The following is an 18,955-nucleotide window of genomic DNA, read 5'->3' as shown; positions in this document are numbered from 1 at the left end:
TAAAGAGAGGGAGAATTCTGAACATAAGGTACAAGCTGTACAAAGATATGGAGCTAGAAAATGGAATGTAGGTGAAATGAAAGGGAGTAAAATATAAGAGACAGTTTAGCTAGAGACAGTGAAGGACTTTAAGTGTCAGTGTGTAATTTATATTCTAAAGGCAATAGAAAATCATTAAAGATTCTTAATCAGGAAAGTACTACAATCCACTTATCTCTTAGAAATATTATTTTGACAGTTATATTACCCTCCCCACTTTGATTCTCTCTATTTTTCTATTATCATATCTAAATTGAGAGACAATCATAACTATTGTGGCAATCTCAGCAGCTTAGCTATAAAGATGTTTAAATACTTAGCTTCCAAAACAACAGAAATGAAAAGGGAACCATAATGGGTTATGTTTGCATGCAGAAAGTAACAGTGTAGATTTTTTTCTTATGTACATACTCAGAGCATTGGAATATTCCAAAGTTGGAGAGCATTGATATTTACAATAACTTCTTTAATCCTGAAAGTATCTCTGACATGAAAATACAGTAGCCTATGCTTGTTGACTGACTGACTAATCAAACAACTCCCAACAAACCTCTGCCCCTGCCCTTTCCATTTAAACAAATTAGCCAAAATTATATCATTAACTCTTAATCATGGAATCTTTACTAAGAGAAGGTCAAAAGATAGAAATCATAATATAACATAACAAACATAATGTTACGTTACATAACAAAAACCTGGGTTGCTCTTTATACATATACATGGTCCATGGAGATGAATGGGCATAAACTAACTGAAACCTGGCAGTGACGCATATAAATAAGAAAATCCATGTTTGTAGGACAGGTCTCAGGACTATAGACCTTTGTGTTATTGAAACAACCTACACGATGGAGGAAAAAGAGGAGAAAAATGAAGAGGAAGAGGAGGAGTAACTCCTCATCTGAATCTCCCCACTCTCCTGCTGGATGAAGCCTTTTCTCTGCTACTCTCCAGCTAAGGAAATAATACTAAGTTCTTTGAGCTAGCAGTACTCTTAAGCCTGGGATATTCAGAACTTCCCAGATATTGTTCCTTAATTCTAGCATCTATCTACAGATCTTTTCAAGTCAGATCACTAGAGTTTGAGAGGTTTTTTTTCCTCTAGAACTAAAGAAGGAATTAAAAGGCCTCTAGACCAGTCTGAGTGGAGAAAGGGTTCCACTCTCTTAAGCTATATTTCATACTAAAGAGCAAAACTATCTTTCTCTAATCACCTTATCAAACACCAGAGGATTCTGCATTCTCTGGTTAACTCAGTATCAGAATTTTTCCCTAATCAAAACAGCTTCTTTCATCAACTATAGAACAGTCTTTGGAGAGCTGGTTTCAACTGAGCTCAATTCAAAGCAACTGCTTTGAAGCAGTTTGAGATAATGTTTGTAAAGCACTTTGTAAACTTTAAAGCACAATATAAATTGTAGCTATCATTAGATAAATGTATAACTTAAGAAGAGAATACTAAGAGGGGCAGTTAGATGCTGCAGTGGATAGAGCACCAGCCCTGAAGTCAGGACGTCCTGAGTTCAAATTTGATGACCCTGGGCAAGTCACTTAACCCCAATTGATTATTAATAAACCCAGTGGAAGATTTTTATCTGCTTCACTTCTGTTCTGTTGACTTTTTAGTCCTGTTGTCTTATAATGCTGGCTTCTTTTTTGGCTTCTCTTCTGTTTTCTCATCTGGTTTCTTCTGTCTTTAGTCAAGGTCTACTCATTTGTGATGACCCACCTTCCCAGCTCCAAACTTCAGTATCTTAAAAATTCACACACAGATTAGTTTCTGGGAAACAATGCCCCGCAGTCATCTTTACTATCCATAAATAAGTATTTTGGCTGCTTTCTCTCAGGTCCTCTCAGAAATGTCTTTATTTCTACTCCAGCGGCTTTTCTCTGTTTTAAAAATAGATACCCTTTTTTCTGTCCCTTTCAGTAAGTAAATAATCTACATAAGAAAAGAACTGAACCTTATATAAATGAGGAAACTCAATTACATTTAGAATTGTAAAGACAGAATATCATCAAAGGAAGTTCAGGGATAGATAACCAAAATTGCAGTTATAATGATATCATTATTTTACATGAAAAAGATGTGAGATTTTGGGATTTTAAGCTCAGTATGAATATGATATGACAGTTATAAAAGCTAATTCAATTGCTCCTTTGAGAAAGGGATTTTCATCAGAATAAGGAAGGCATTAGTCTTTCTATACACTAACCTTGTCAGATTACATATGGAATAGTGTGTTCAATTCTGGATAGCACAATTTGTAAAGATATAGACAACTTGATAACGAAGTTGTTACCTTGTAGAGAGGACTGAAAATCATGTCATATAAAGATCAATTGAAGGGATTTGTTTCATGATTGGAAAATAGAAAACTTCTGGGGGCATGATGATTATTTTCAAAGAGCTGAAGGCTGTCAAGTGGAAGAAGCCTCTATCTCATCCTTCTCTTATACCCATATAATAAGTAGACTGGCAAATATGAAAGGAAAGTTTTGAGGATCTCCAACTTCTGAATATCTTTTCCCTTGTTTTCCATGTACTCAATGTGGGTTGCTATAGAATCAAATATATCAAGACTCCTAGGAATCGGCACCCAAGAGTGAAAGAAGCAAACCATGAGGTTTTGATTTTTGCTGTTGGCAAAAAACGAAAAGTCACACTTTGTCTTTTCAAGAACACAATGTATTCTTTCAGAAAGAAGCCTAATTAATTCAGCAGAAACCTTTTGGAGCATTTTTTCATTAAGTAAATGGGATTAGTATGACTTTCATTAAGAAACATTTACATTTCTTATAGAAGCAAAAACAGTTCAATGAGAGAGATTGCTGCTTCTAGGTAGTAAGATTACTCAGGGAAAGAGGAGACTCTTAACTCCTTGCCATATGTTTACAACTCATCTGAGAGCTAGCAGTGGGGACCTACCATAACTATATTCTTTAGGAAGATTCTTCAACTGATCCCATGTTTGCTGTCATTATCAGTAAGAGCTAGGAGGCAAATTCTAGGAGTAAAAAAATTAATGGGCTAAACCAGATCACATGGGAGATTTTTCTTTGTGCTTCCATTACAAATTCCCCTTAAACAAGAAATAAAACTTCCTTTATCAATGGCAATATTCCCTAAGCCATGTTCATCAAACCCTAGTATTCTATACAATGTGAATAGAATTTCTATAAGAAATCTATAAGATTTCTATAATAAAATCAATGCTAGAAATGTTTTTGTCTTTAAAATATCAAATGTGAAATTACCTATGCTTTATAACTTCTTATGTATTATTTTGATCCTATAATGAATCTGTTCTCTAATCAGTGCTCCCTCCAATTCACAGATTGTGCATATCCATTTGCTTTCTCTTATAGCCTCTTGTCCCTGGTCTCCTAAATTATGAGCACATAGAATGTGCCTATCCAAGATGCTGGACCCATCCTCTAATTCTTTTAACATTATATGGATACTATTGTGGCACACAAGATACTTATCTATAGAATCAGATAAAGCAAGACCCCTGGGAGTTAGTTTTAATGATTAGCCCACTTCCTTTTATTCTTCCTTCTTACCTCCATCTTTTAAAAACCCGTTTCAAACATCACTTTCTAGAGGAACCTTTCCTGAAGTTCCCAATCCAACTTTCAGAGCCGTCTCTCATAAAGCTAACTTGTATTTATTTTATGTGTGCATATATACATAAATGCTTATGTATGTATATATTTCCTTGCACAATAGAATATAAATGCCATGATTACATGGGATATTTTATTTTTGCCTTTGCAACCCCATTCCTACCAGTGCTTGATGCTGAGTGGGTGCTTAGTCACTGCTTATTGATTATCTCATAAGTATTCTCTATACCTAGGATCCATCAGCATTTGTAGGTCAAATGCAAAAGATGTTCGATAGACAAATGCAATTGCCAAATGCACATGAGTAGAAAGGATTTCTTAAGATGTCAGTTTGGGTCTTTCTTCTATGGCTTTAATATGTCCTTTTCATGGTTTGTAAATGCAAAAATGTCATTTTACTTGAGCAATTTAGAGAGGATTGTATATTTATAAAGTGCTATGCAAGCATTTTCTTTAGCTGCTCTTACCTACAAATAAGTTTTACAAAAGTTGATTATCATTGTTATTCAATAGAAAATATATATTAAAATTAAGAAATAATGTAAATAATAGCAATACCATGCTATTCTAATGAAGACAAATAAACAGTCCATCAGACTGATAACATAGTCATGCCATGAATTTCTAAAGTACTAGAGTCAGCCTACTTTCTAATTTCTTTATTTTATTTTATTTTTATTTTTGCTGAGGCAACTGAGATTAAGTGACTTGCCCAGGATCATATAGCCAAGAAGTGTTAAGTGTCTGAAGTCAGATTTGAACTCAGGTCCTCCTGACTTCAGGGCTGATGCTCTATCCACTACACAAACTAGCTGCCCCTATTTCTTCATATTTCTGCAAGATTTCACCCTTACCTTCTTTTCTAACTTTCCTTTCCTAACTTGCACTGAAAAGTTTAAATTTCAAAATTTTCCAGGTTTTTACAAACACATGTTAATATCTAACAAAGCATTATTTTTTAAAGATGGTTATATCACTTTTAAAATATATTATTATATCTTTATTTTTAAAGGAAAAACAGTGACTATGGTAGAGCTGATTTCTCTTTTTTTTTAAAAAAAAAAGCATATTTAACTTACTAACTGACTTAAATTGTTGAAACAATTACACAATGATAAAGCTGGAAAGAAATCATTAGAAGTCATTTAGCCAACTTCCTCATTTTATGAATGAAGAAACTGAAATCCAGAGATATCAACTGAATTGACCAAGGTCACACAGCCCCAGATCACAAGTGGCACAACTGAGATTCAAACCCAGGCTTTATAGACTCCAAGTCTAGTATTCTTACCAGTACATGAGATTTGATTTGCCCAGATGTAAAGAGCTGAAAAATTGATCAATCAATTCACAAGTAGTCATTAAGTGTCTAATATGCACTGAGTCCTGTTTTAAATGCTGGAAATAAAAATATGAGTGCTCAAGGACCTTGAGGGGATGGGAATAGGGGTACAAAGAATACAGCATGTTCACACATAAATAAATATAGGATAAGTGTAAAATAAATTCACATTAATGATATCAAAAAAAATCCTTTCTAGCTGTGATTATTTTTAATTTCTTCATACAGCTGGTGAGAACCTAAAGAGAGATACTTTTATATAGGCATAAAGTTTCTCATCCTAAGTATAAATCATGAGCTTTCAAAATTATATAAGTAGCAAGTCATATGTCAAACGTATATAACAAGGAACAAGCTTAGCACTACTTTGGTGGGCTGACCAAAGCATTTGATGCAAATAGTAACTTTTATCTAGATATCTAGGTAATATAATACATAAAGCGCTGGATTTGTAGTTAGAAAGAATTGAATTCAAATCTTCCTAGACACTAGCTGTATGAATTTTGGGCATTAGTCTCAGTTTCCTCATCTGTAAAATAGAAAAAGACAAATAATTATTAAGCTTCCACAATGTGCCAGTCATTGTGCTGAGCATTTTGTTCATTTTTATTTATATTTTCAGTTCCACATTATCTTCCTTCATCCATCCTTCCCCCACCCATTGAGAAGATAATAAGAATAGCTGTTATAGAGTCATGCAAAACCTATTCCCTTACCAGCCCATCTTCTGCAGGTAGGAAGGGAGCAAGGAAAATAAAGAAAGGAAAAATACACATACTTCAGCCTATTCTCTGAATCTCTCTGGTGGTAGATATGAGGTGTCCCTTGGAGTTGTCATAGTTAATTGTATTGATTAGTTACTAAGTCTTTCACAGCTGATTTTCTTAATATTGCTGTTGCTATGTAGAATCTTCTCCTGATTTAGCTAACTTCAATTTACATCAGTTCATATAGGTATTCCCATCATTTCATATATATATATATACCTATATATATATATATATATATATAATAGTATTCATATACCATTCATATACATTTATATACCATCACATGTTCAACCTTTTCTCAATTGATGGGCATACCATCAATTTCTAATTCTTTGACACCACAAAAAGAGCTGCTGAGCACATTACAGGTATTATCTCACTGATTCCTCATGACAATCTTGTAATATAAATGCTATTACAATATGGGGGACAAGCAGAATAAAGAAAGCACTTTGTAAACCTTAAAGCACTATGTAAGCACTAATTATTATTATTATTATTTGTCATTATCATCATTATTATTTCCATTGGATGGTTTTGGCCATCTTACTAACACAATGTAATTTTTAATCAAATAACCATAGAGGCAAGGACCCAGTTCTTACAGCAACACTGAAGAGAACATTTTTGAGCTGATCTTTTTCTTGCCATTGTACTGGATGAATGCTAACAACCTATTTAATCAATAGCCATTTGATGGATTATTCAGCAAGGAATTTGAAAAAGATAGGTTGGATACATCAGCACCTTGGTGTTAATATTGCACAAGGAATTATTTAGTACAGTTTCTAACATTCAATTTTGATTGTACATGAAGTAAGTGTCTCTCTTCTGATTTATGTTCTTTTGTTTTTAAGCTACTCATAACTCATATTTGTATAGCACTTTGTTGTCTACAAAGGACTTTCTTCACAATACTGAGAGGTACTATCTTCATGATATCTTGGTATCTTGCTAAATACTCTGCCACAGGACTCTCTATCCCACTCTCCTCCCCAACTTTCTGTTTCTTAATCTTATTCATCAAATGATTTTTGAGCAAGTCATTTTATCTCTGACCTTTGTTTCCTCAGCCATAAAATGAAGAAGTCAGAGTTAGACTCCAACTAAGTGACCTCTAAGAGCTCTGTTCACCCTGATTCCTTTGACATATGTATATCTCTAGTTTGTTTCAAGCTCTTTTCTTAGTAAATCACATATTTCCACATCCCCAGGAGATGTTCCCTGACTGTTATTTAATAGGTATCTGTGAAGGTCAAAAAAGACAAATATTAGCAGATATTTTCCTACAATTTCTCTGGTCTTGTTTACTTGCAATTCTATTTTGTAGAAGTTTTTTAGAAAGTAAACTGGACATTTTTCTTTCATCTATTTAAATTCCTTATTTTTAGGAATTTTTTCAGAACATCCTCCAGCAATAATCTCTTAGATTTACTGGCATCTCCTCATCCTTGAAGTAATACAAAGGGCTTTATATTCTTCACAGGAGTTATTCCCCTCTTCTTGAAATACTCTTATCTTCCCAAAATGTTACAGGACTAGTACTTCTTCTTAAGCAAAGGAAAATATTTTTAAAGGATGTAATTATATACATTTGCAATGGGTTTTGTTTTCCTTGCCTTCTCAATGAATGAGGGACAGGGAAAGGAAGATGAGGGGAAAAAATTCACAAATGAAAACAAAATTGAAATTCTAAATAAGGAGAAAACAGATGTGGAAAAACAGCAATCTCTATGAGTGACATTTGGAGAAAACATGAAATAAGCAGAATATAATTTTCTGAGCTGCCACTTGCCAAGATCTCCTAAAATGATACTTTCAACCCAGCAAGCCCCCAGAAAGTTTCCATGTAGCTTCGTAGCCCACACAAATCATAAATACACATTAAATCTTAATAACAAACATCACAGCTTCTGCTTATACTTCATTTTCAGCCTGTGTGAACAGACACACAACTTCCCTTCATAAAATTTTTCAGCTTGATGTTCTTAACCCAATCTATGCCCCCAAAGCCGCATGCCCCATGAGCACTTAAAAGTTTTCAGATCATTCAAATGAGGATATATTGGGATTTTGACTTCCCTAGGAGAAAAAAAGAGATCCAGGATGCCTCTATTTATTGCCTTGGAAATACGGGAAAACAACGTGTCTAAAAATAGTAATAGACTTTATTTTTCCCAATATGAATACCCTGTCAAATTCTCTATAATAGTTTGTGTTATCTGGTTGTCCACAGGAACTGGTTACTTAAAGGAAAATTTGCTCTCTCTTTGCAGAACCATAAGCTCTCTCCAGCTGGGGCAACTAATGAATCACTTTTTTTCATTCTTTTTTATAATCCCCAAATTCTGCACATTAGATGGGAACAAAGAAGAAAAGAAGTGAAATTCTAGAACCTCTCTTAATAGCTTCTTACTTATATATTTAATAAATTTTCTTAAGTTTGTTTTTAAGGCTTTCATTTTTTAAAGAAAACTTATCAGTTCATAATGTTAGACCCAATTCTTTTTGCTTAACATCAGACAGCCATATTAACATAAAATGATAAACAAGGAGTTGGAATGAGACAGTGAGAAAAGTCCTATGATTGCTTGAAAACTCAGCTGTACTAAGTACAGATTGGGGAAGAAAAGTCTAGATAGCAGCTCATGTGAAAAGAATTCAAAACTGAATGAATAAGCAAATCCAAAAAATGACTACATGTCATCTGGGAAGAAGGTCTATAGTAGAATCCCCTAGAGAATCTGTGTTGGAATTTGTGCTCTTCACTGTTTTTGACTGGTACAGGTAGCAGACAGGAAGGAAGGGAGAGAGCAAGGGAGAAAAGGAGAAAAGGAGAGAAGGAAGGAAGAGAAGGAAATAAAGGAAGAAACTGAAAATTAGAGAATGAAAAGGAAATTTAATAGAAGATAAGACATTAATTATTTTTAAGAAGTCAAAAGATTTAATGAATGAATAAAAATGTCCTTTACAATTCATTCCTATACCCTCTCATGTGATCCTCTCATGTCATTGCTCATGTGATGACCAACAATGCATAATAGAGAACATCAGAATAGATGACTTAATTAACCCATTAATATGTTGGCATAGAGTTTGTCTATGCCAGATTAACCCCCCAAAAAGGAAAAGAAAATGTTCTGCTGCTTTCAACAAAGGATGTTTTCTTGGCAAATAGAATAAATGACCTGACTTAGCCCATAGGAACCCAAAGAAATATAAGCACAGCCAAGAACAACAAGAGGTAGCATCCAAAATGATTTGCGAATATATCAGCCAATAGCCCAGTGAGAATGCCCAGAAAATGTATTAAATGTGCAACAGAAATAGATGTTAGCATAATGAATTACTTTTCTAAAGCCAGCCAATTAGTGACATCACAATAATATAAACTAAAAGTGTGCTCTTATTTTATTACCAAATCATACCCTCAAATGAAACCACATTAATTGAGTAAAATATTATAAATAAGAACTAAACTCATCGGAAAAAAACAATTTTATCAAAATCTATGCTATCCAACAGGAGAGTGGTAAAGAAATGGGCTCTAATACCATGAAAAGAAGAGGACTATTAGTTCTAGATCAAAAAACACTGGGATTAACAAATGATTCCCAAATGTCAGAACCAGAAGAAACCTTAATAATTATCTAATCCAATATTATTGGATTATGTTATCCATATGCTAAGAATTTATGTTAATTGATTCCTAATTCATGGTTCTTTGTATCGCACCATAAAGAATCAAAAGTGATTAAGAAAAAAGGCAAGAGATGAATTCTTTGTTTTTGTGTTTATATCACCAGCTAGATCCCCAGCTAAATGCTAGGTGCATAGTGACTTGTACTTGGCCACTAGAGCAGTCTTTTCATCATTTATTAGTACCTCTTCCAATAATGTAGTTCATCTTAAGACCATAAGTCCTCCAGAAAGGATATAGTCAGTATGTTGAAGGCCCCTTATGTATTCTTGACATTGTGAAAAAATTCCAATGGAGCATATAGTATTTCCATTAGTGGTTTTTTGGTTGGTTTGTTTGTTTTTTGCTCTTGACATTTGACTGGCCCATATTGCCCTTTAATAAAATCCTTTATGTTGCTTCTAAGACAGATATCATCAGGATTCTATGTTATTGGGCATGATAGAAATAATTTCTTTTATTATTATGGAAGCACTAATATAAGTTTCTACCATTTAAAATGCATGCATTCACTTCAATAGGCACTACTAAGTATCTAAACAGGATTTAAATTCAAGATGAGTCTTACTGACTCCACTTACATATGTCCCAACAGGACATATATAAAAACTTCTCTAGCTGAAATGAGGAGTTGCTGAAATGATCATTGCCTTCTTGGTTGTAGCACATAATATAGTCCTACATACTTTACCCCATTCTATCAATTCTTGTGAATCTCCTGGTCCCTGACTATATGACTGTACTTTATTTTAAAAAATCAATCCACAAGAATGTGCCGGGTACTAACTATGCTATATACCATAGTATAAAGACAAAAATGAAAGAATTCCTGCTCTCAGAGTACTAACATTCTATTGAGAAGGACAAAATATATGAAAATCACAGATATATAGAGAGCATAATTCAATGAAATCTAGAAAAGCAATCACAATGACCTTCCCGTTCCTCTTAGCTATCTGTACTTTTGAATGCACTTTCTCTCATTCACACGTTACTCTACCCTTTAGTGTGGATATCTTTCTAATTCTCATATGCTTACTTGGTTTCTGGAAGACTACTTAACCTGATCTCTAATGCATGAAAATGTCCTGACTTCCGTTTTCATATTTTGTTTTCTAATTTATTGACATTCCCTAACTTTTCATTTGTCTTTGTAAAGACTATAATTAAAAGGCTCCTGATCAATGAAAGGTCAAAAAGAAATTATGCAATGCCAGGCATCTCACACTGGAGATATGGAGTACTGAATCTGGAGGCCCAAGCAAAGTGTAGATCAAATTATGAATCCTTATCAGTATATAAAGGGTTTAAAGAATATACAAAAGATGTAGTGGGGGTCAGGTGGAAAGACTTTATTTAATCAGAAACATGAGACTGAATTTAAGTTTATCAGAGTCCCAGATAATTGGCCACTGACCCAGCTTCCTGTAGCTAAATTATGCTGTGGTGAATGGGACTTTTCCCTGACTCCTCAATTGCCCTAAAAGAAATTCAATTATACTTCACCCTATTGCCTCCAGCATCATTATTCTTAGGGTAAACAATTGTCAAAGAGAAAATAGATATCATTCCTTCCCTCTTCTATTCCCCCATAGTTTTCCAAAGCCCTAGAGCCATGACTCAATAGGACATTGTCAGCAGAAGGTCTTGCTCACTTTGGGTTCACACAGGTGATATGCAAATTCTTGAAAATTTTTTAACTCATATCCTTCCTTCTCACACCATTCAGAACTGGGGGCAGCTTCAATGGTATGTTTGGGCAAAGTCATCTAGTTTTTCAAGCATGAGCTTTATCTGGGCTACCCCCTGTCACCACTGGCTACATTAACCTCTTGGAAAATGGTTGCCTCTAAGCAAGAGTAGACCAATAAACAGAAAAGATTTCGAAAATTATCACAAGATTACAAAGACTAAATTAACATAGATTGAATGATGAAAAAAAAACAAAGAAATTTGATAGTAAACTGGAGAGATCTTTAAATCTAACATCACCAGTGTCTCATTACTGTTTTGTAGATATTTTGAAAGTTTGTAAGATTGACTCTTCAACTGTCAATTTCTTGAGGCATAAAATGAGCATATAAAATGCCATCGTACATCTTTCATTGAAGAAAGATACTATCAAAATGAGAATTATGACTTTTTTGTTTCTTCTTTAAGATAAATCTATTCTGCAGAAAAAAATAAATAAATATACATAAAGTGAAAGAATAGAGAAAGCATTACATCAAAAATAATTTGCTCACCTGGAAAACTTGAGGTTCTATATTTATTTTAAAATAATTTCAGAAATTATTGAAAACTAGTAAGAACATTAGTTATCATATATAAATCGAACTTTAAATGCTTGTTCATACTTATATGTCAATATAAATAGTGAAGACAATTTACTGTGTTTCCTTATCAACAAAAGTCATATTATTGTGGATATAAGTGCAAAGGGAAGACTATGAATATCTAGACAAAACATAGAATCCTAGTATCTCAGAGTTATAAATTTAGATGCCAACTCATACTTATCATTAATTCTGTCTACATTTTCACCAAGGGGAAATTCATGCCCTTGACCTAGAGCTCTCCAGAGGGTTCCCTATTTCTTCTAGACAACCCACAACACTTTTGAGAAGTTCTAATTTTAATTTTTCCTCACTTTGAGCAAATATCTATATCGTTTTAATTTTTGTTCATTGGTCCCAAAGATTTACAGTATGAGAAAGTCAAAATTCCATGCATGAAATGTTTTTGAGAATATTTTGAAAACAAGCATGAATACTTGGTTTTATTATGCCAGAAAGTAGTTTCTTTTTTGCCAGAAGATTGAAAGATTTCATATTCTGCTAAATATAGAAAATTATAGGTCCCCAGAAGGAGTTAGGGGGCCCAGTGAATAGAGGGTTAGACTGGGAATCAAGAAGACCTAAGTTCAAATCCTGTCTCAGACCTTTCTAACTCTGTGACCTTAGGCAAGTCATTTAATTTTATTTGCTTCAGTTTCTTCAAACTATAAAATGGGAGACAATGACAGCATCTAATGATAGCAGAATTTATTTAAGAATTAAAAGATAACAATAATAAAGTTTGAATTTAGATAACATGCCATTCATGTAAAGTGTTTTTCAAGCCTTAAAGTATTATATTTATTATTATTATTATAATCAGCTATTGAAAAAAAATTTTAAATGGCATTCATTTTGGTGAGAAAAATAACATGCCAAATGATGTACTGTTTTTTCTGATACTAGGAGAGCAAAGGTGACTCTACCTGCTCCACAGAACAAGTCAAATCTTGTTTCCCCATTCTCTTTCTTCAACTGAGATTAGGGACAGAGAAACTAAACAAATGCCACTGAAAATATTAATTTAATGTGCAAAGAATATATTAAACACATCACATTTCAGGGAACAAAATAAAAGTTAGAGGAAGTGGTATAGTCAAATAAATGTTAGCTCTATAATTAGAAAATCTGGGTTCAGATTACTGTCCATCAATAATCCTGAGTAAATAATATCTCCTTTCCTCTGTAGGATTCAATTCCTTATTGATAAAATGAGATTGCTACTAGAGTAGATCATCCCTAAGATCCATTGTAGCTCTAAATCTCTTATCTTATAACAATAAATCTGTAGTGTTATTTTCAAATACAAAAAAAAATCATTTTGTTAAGTTTAAATGTGAAAAGAGTACTAATGATAAATGCCTGAATGTATAGGAGGCAGCTAAATGACTCAGTGGATAGAGCACTAAGGCTGAGATCAGGAAAACCTAAGTTAAAATTTAGCTTCAGATACTACTATCTTTGTGAACCTGGACCATGTGATCACTTAACCACACCTGTCTCAATTTCCTCATGTGTAAAATGAACTGGAGAAGGAAATGACAAACCACTCCAGTTTCTTTGCCATGAACTCTAAATGGAATCACAAAGAGTCAGATATAGCTGTAATGACTGAACAACAACAATATTGATCTATTAACTAAAATCTACAATTATTAAGGTTATTCAGTCCCTTCGAAATAGTGAAAAAGGAAAATTAATATCAATAGTTTACAATGTTTTCCGATTGTAAAATAAAGTAACAACAGCCATTATTTACATATCTCTTCATAGTTTGCAAAGCACTTTCCTTATGTTATCTCATTTTATCTTTACAACAACCCTGTAATATATGTGATATCATTATTTCATTTTATAGATGAGGAAATTAAAATTTAGAAAGGGTAAATGATGTTTTTAGGTGACATAACTAAGAACTATCTAAGGTAGAATTTTAATTCAGGTCTTCTAAATACTATGCTATAACACTCTATCCATGATGCCACCTTGATAATTTAGTTACTTCCATGAAAAGCTTGATCAAAAATATAAGATCCATTTTATACAACTGAAACTTGGGAAGATAAGCTTAATCCAACTGAAATCAAAATAGACTCTGTGTTATCAATCTATATGGATTTATTCAAGTGAATATAGACTAGATCATATCTGATTTATGAATAAAATAAGGAAGTTATTGCTGACTTTTTAAAATTTGATTGAAAATGTGGTTCTCTCCATTAGAAACTGTCACGATTACACAATAAAGGAATAGTTAATTTATTACTACATACATATACGTAAGCATATTATATATGTATATATATGTATATTGCATTTATATACTACTTTAAGGTTTACAAACTGCTTTGTTAATGTGATCACATTTGATCCTCACAATAATTCTGTACACATAGGAGCTATTATTAACTTTATTTTAGAGACCAGAAGACTGAGGCTCAGACAGTATGTAAATGTCTTGTCTGAAACAACATAGTTCATGAGTATATATGGTGGGATTTTAATCCAGACCTTCCTGACTTCAATTCTACTTTCTTTCTTTCTTCTACTCTAGACTAATTCTTAAATAAGGCAATTCTTTGGTTTCTGTAGATTAGATTACTATGCATAATCATGTTTCAGCAAAAACAGGGCTATTTAAGAAATTATTTGCTCTAAGATATACTAGAATAGAAACATAACTAACCAACATATTTGATCAACAAGCTGGACATTTTATTATTTGAAAAGCCAATAAAGCATTTATCTCTTTGAGTAAAAATATCATGAAATCCTAGGCATAAGAAAATAAATACTTCACTATTGATTCATGCCTTCCATGGGTTCAACCATCCACAACACAGAAGAAAGAAACAAAAATGGTCCTAATACAGCCAAGACAATATTCATCAAGCTCATGAATTTTTTTATGTTCTACTTGCTTGTTTAAGAAAGCAAGGAAGTGTGAAATAATTTTTAAAATCCTCTTTTGTTTTTAATTGCTAAAGAGAAAAGAAGTTATGAAGAATAAAGGGATAAATTTAACTACCTGAAAAAATCTCTTATGTGGAACAACTCATTCCCTGATAAAACTAGATAAAGGCAGCATTATGGGGTGTACCTTTTGCAGAATATGTATATCAACTATGAAAAATAAGAAACATTTAATTAAAACCAATTATGTCAGCAAGCAGATTGGTCCATATTACAGGCCTGGGAATACAGAAGAATCATTTCCAAGAACTTCTCACTTGTCCAGGAAATTTCAATGAGCTCCATCCAATCATGCAGTTTACAACCAAGTCTTTTGCTCCCAGTTCAATACTTGCAAAGTGAAATAGAACATGGAGGTAATTAATTTAGGTTATTCATTTTTCCCCAAAAACAATTATTGACAAACTTATCAACTAATTGATAAAAAGGGACTTTTTTGTCTTTATCTGAATAATTACTAAAGGGTTCCATTTTGTTTGTCTGGTGGACTCACTATCATTTTCATGAGGCCTGAGTTTTCATGACCATCTTTGGCAACTGAATCATTTTAACTAAATTAGGATCATTTTCCTTTATTTTTTTCCCTTATGTACTGATCTTGAGTTACTTATAAGCTTCCCTTCCTTTTCTTTCCACCTTTCCCTTCACTGAAGTTTCTCTTTTCTTAGTCATCCATAATTTATTATGTTTTGAAACTTGAAAGAAAGACTAGAATTACTCGTTATTATCCTTTTGGTAGAGTAAGAATTAATGCACTGAGTCCAAATTAAAGCTTTACTACCATAAAGTCAGAGCAAAATCCTGACTCGAACCCATTTAAGTTACTCTAGCTCTTCTTGAAAGTTATTTGAAATCATCCTCAAGACTTTTGGTTGGCTTAAGGAACTAATGGCTTATACAGCTGACTTTACTAACTGATTGCTTGAGTAAAATGCAGTCATAAGGAACTCCAGGGGCTCTCTGATCCTTGACTGATAAAAATGGTAGGCAACTTTAACAAGGGGACTTCCCTCAGCTAAATCAACTGAGGTCCTTCCTGTATATCCTTGTAGATGATTCTTCTGCTCTAACTAATTCTCATTTTTGTTCATTGTTCAGTGACCTCTGAGTGTCAGATATAAATCTGGGGACTGATCTGTGTCAATCAGAAACCAAAACCTATACTATTAGATGCTCTTAGAAGAAAGAGCCTGGATTAATTTTGGGGATTAATTATACTTCTTTTGGTTTAATGTAAGATAACAACAACAACCTGGAAAAATCGCTAAAGTTCTAGATGGAACCAATTTGAACTTAAAAGACTCAGGATCCAAAGAACAAGGTGTACTTTACAAGTTAATTATAAGCTTCTCATTCCCACAAGGGCCCAGTCTGCTTCTTTGTGTTTTTCTCCTTCCTTCCTTCTTTCCTTCCTCTCTGTACCTGGTTGTTTTCTCCCCCTTGTTTTTTTTTTCCCATGTTCTCCCCAGGCCTACTATTATAGAACAAGAAGTACTGATTAAAATTCAAAATCCATATTTCCCTTTCCACTTAATCTTCTATTTTTGCTTGCAACAATAACAACAAAAAATAAAATCTAATAAGACTCTTTTAAGGGATCAATTTTTCCCACTGCAATGATAAAAAGATACCTTTGCTAACATTTCATTTGTGGAATCTTGCCCATGTCCCAGTTATTTTTTCATCATGAAAGCTTTTCATGATTTTTTCCCAGTCATGAAATGTAAATGGAAGCAAATATATTCTACTCTGGCCTCAGGCTCTAGAAGTGTTAAAGCCATAAGCAAATGATAATAATAGTAACACATCAGATTTCATTATCTCAGTAATGGAATTTGTCAGGGTCAGCCACGGATGGCCATTAATGAACACTTTGCTGATAAATAGGTCTCCAACTAGGTGGTAGCTTCCGTAATGCTCCTGCTTTAACAAATAAAATATATTTTGATTAAGGAGCTTCTGCTCAGCTAGAGAGCAATTAACTAGCTTCTGGTGGAAAGATCATTCAGGATCTCTTCACTTAAGGAAATATCCTAAGCATTAATATAGATCACTTTTGACTTTTCCCATCAAATAAAAATATTTTTCTACCTCTAAATAACCAATCTGAAGCCATATTTCATTATCTAAAATAATAACAATAAAAACACATGTAAATAGTACTTTGAAGTTTGCAAGACACATTTCTCACTATGACACCATCTGGTAGGTACTTCATTGATCATTATTTCCAACTTTCCCATTCCTAGGAAACACATACTCAAAAAGTTTAATGGCTTATCTAGGATCATACTGTTTCTAAGTATTTGAGCCAAGACAACAAACTGAGGTCTTGTAACTTCAAGATTTCTTCCAGTTACCCCATGTTTCAAAGGACTTGGCTTCAGTCCTCTCTTTTCTTCCCCTCCCCCTTTCTTAAGACCAAATCAAATGCCACCTCCTACAAGAAGCCTTCCCTAAATTTCCCATTTACCTTCCCACATAGACTCAAGTATGTTGTTTGCACCTTTCTTCTGAATTTCTGCATTTTCTTGCATCATAATTATTATCTATGATTAGAAAGTAAAAACAGGATTGCAGAGTGTTGTTTTCAACTGAATCAAAAGACCATGATCCTATATTAATTTTCTTTAGGATACATGTGGCAAAGAGGAAACAATATGGAGAAGTGATGGATAAAATACTAGACCAATAGTAAAGAAGATTTAAGTGCAAATCCTACTTCAAACACTTACTAGCTGAGTGATTTTTGGCCAGTTACTACCCACAGAAATTATCTCACTGATCCTCAAAACACTCCCAGGAGACAGTGGCTGTTATTATCTCTATTTTGCAACTAAGGAAACTGAGGCAAATAAAGACTTTTTTTAAGAGTCAGGTAGCTAGGAAATGCTAGAAGCAGGATTCAAATTCAAATCTTCCTGACTCCAGGTTCCCCATTCTATCCACTTCATCACCTACTGGCTTTCTGCTTATCTGAGAAAATACAAAGGAAAGATACTATGTAAATTCAAAGGCCAGAAAGTGAAATTTGCTACTTTCTTTTTGTTGATTACTGATGAGTCCAACACATTCAGTATTCTAGAGAGAAAGACTTCTAAGGTAAAAGCTAGAAGTTCATAAAATTATATGTTCACAGACTTTAGAGCTAAAAGAGACCTGAGAGGTCATCCAGTCTAACCTCTTCCTGGTGATTTTCCATTCAATTCAATTAACACTTATTAAGCACTTACTATTTGCCAGGCATAAAATAAGAAAAAGAAAATACCTATCCTTAAGGATCTTATAATCTAATGAAAGAAAGGCAACACCTAGAAGAAGATGAACTATTATACTTCCTAACTTTGGGTATAGTCCAAGACTCTGGATTTTATCTGATTGCGGTATCACTGTATATTGCATCCAGAGTAGTTCTCTGGAGATCTCAGTACCAGCCCAAGTCCTTTATCTCAGAAGAGGAGTGAAGAGGTGGGACTCACATAGATGGTCAAACATGGAGTCTGTTTATTCCAAATTTTCTCAATCTTACATATCCTAATACCCTTATATAACTATAACACACTGCACATGTGCTAACTGTAAACTGTGCATGTGGAACCACATAAACAACTTGCTATTGTGTGTAGATGACTCTTTGCCACCTGGGATCACTCTGCTTCAACTACAACACAGGTTGTCACCACCCCCTGACTTCTCAGGCAGTCTGAGAGCCATTAGGGGAGATGGGGAGCTGAACCAGACATTGTCAGCAGGTTCCCTCTAGGCTGAAGGATATTTATTGTACCTCATTCCAAGTTTCCCCACTATCTGTGACCCTCTATAACTGTAATTACTTTGTAGCTCAGTTTCCAGATCTATCAGGTATGGGAAATGGATTTAAAGTCAGAGGATTCAAATTCCAGACTTCTTCAACTTTATGAACATACCAACAACTACCTAATCTATTTCCTTCCTGGCCCTACTACAGATTTTTTTTTGTTTTGTTTTCTGAGACTCAATTGTAAGACCTACATACTGACAAATTATCAAGAGAATAAATGTATCCAGTTTGTTCTAGGGCCAGTAGCAATACCTGAAAAATGCATAGCTTCACTTGGACTTCAGGATACAAGTTTTCTCCTTTGGGAATTTTCTTTAGTTAATCTTCACTTAGGATAATTGAGGT

At 33.7% G+C, this 18,955-nt stretch overlaps 1 protein-coding gene across 2 annotated transcripts in view; it reads left to right on the top strand.

Annotated features, from left to right (window-relative positions):
- The window catches only part of HTR2A (5-hydroxytryptamine receptor 2A), a 51,361-nt gene that overhangs the window by 17,746 nt on the left and 14,660 nt on the right, over positions 1 to 18,955 (top strand). The window lies entirely within an intron of this gene.

The sequence above is a fragment of the Sarcophilus harrisii genome, chromosome 3 (genome assembly GCF_902635505.1).
Source record: "Sarcophilus harrisii chromosome 3, mSarHar1.11, whole genome shotgun sequence".
In the NCBI taxonomy this organism is placed as follows: domain Eukaryota; kingdom Metazoa; phylum Chordata; class Mammalia; order Dasyuromorphia; family Dasyuridae; genus Sarcophilus; species Sarcophilus harrisii.
Note: the sequence above shows the minus strand (reverse complement) of the source record. Positions and strands in the feature narration are given on the sequence as shown.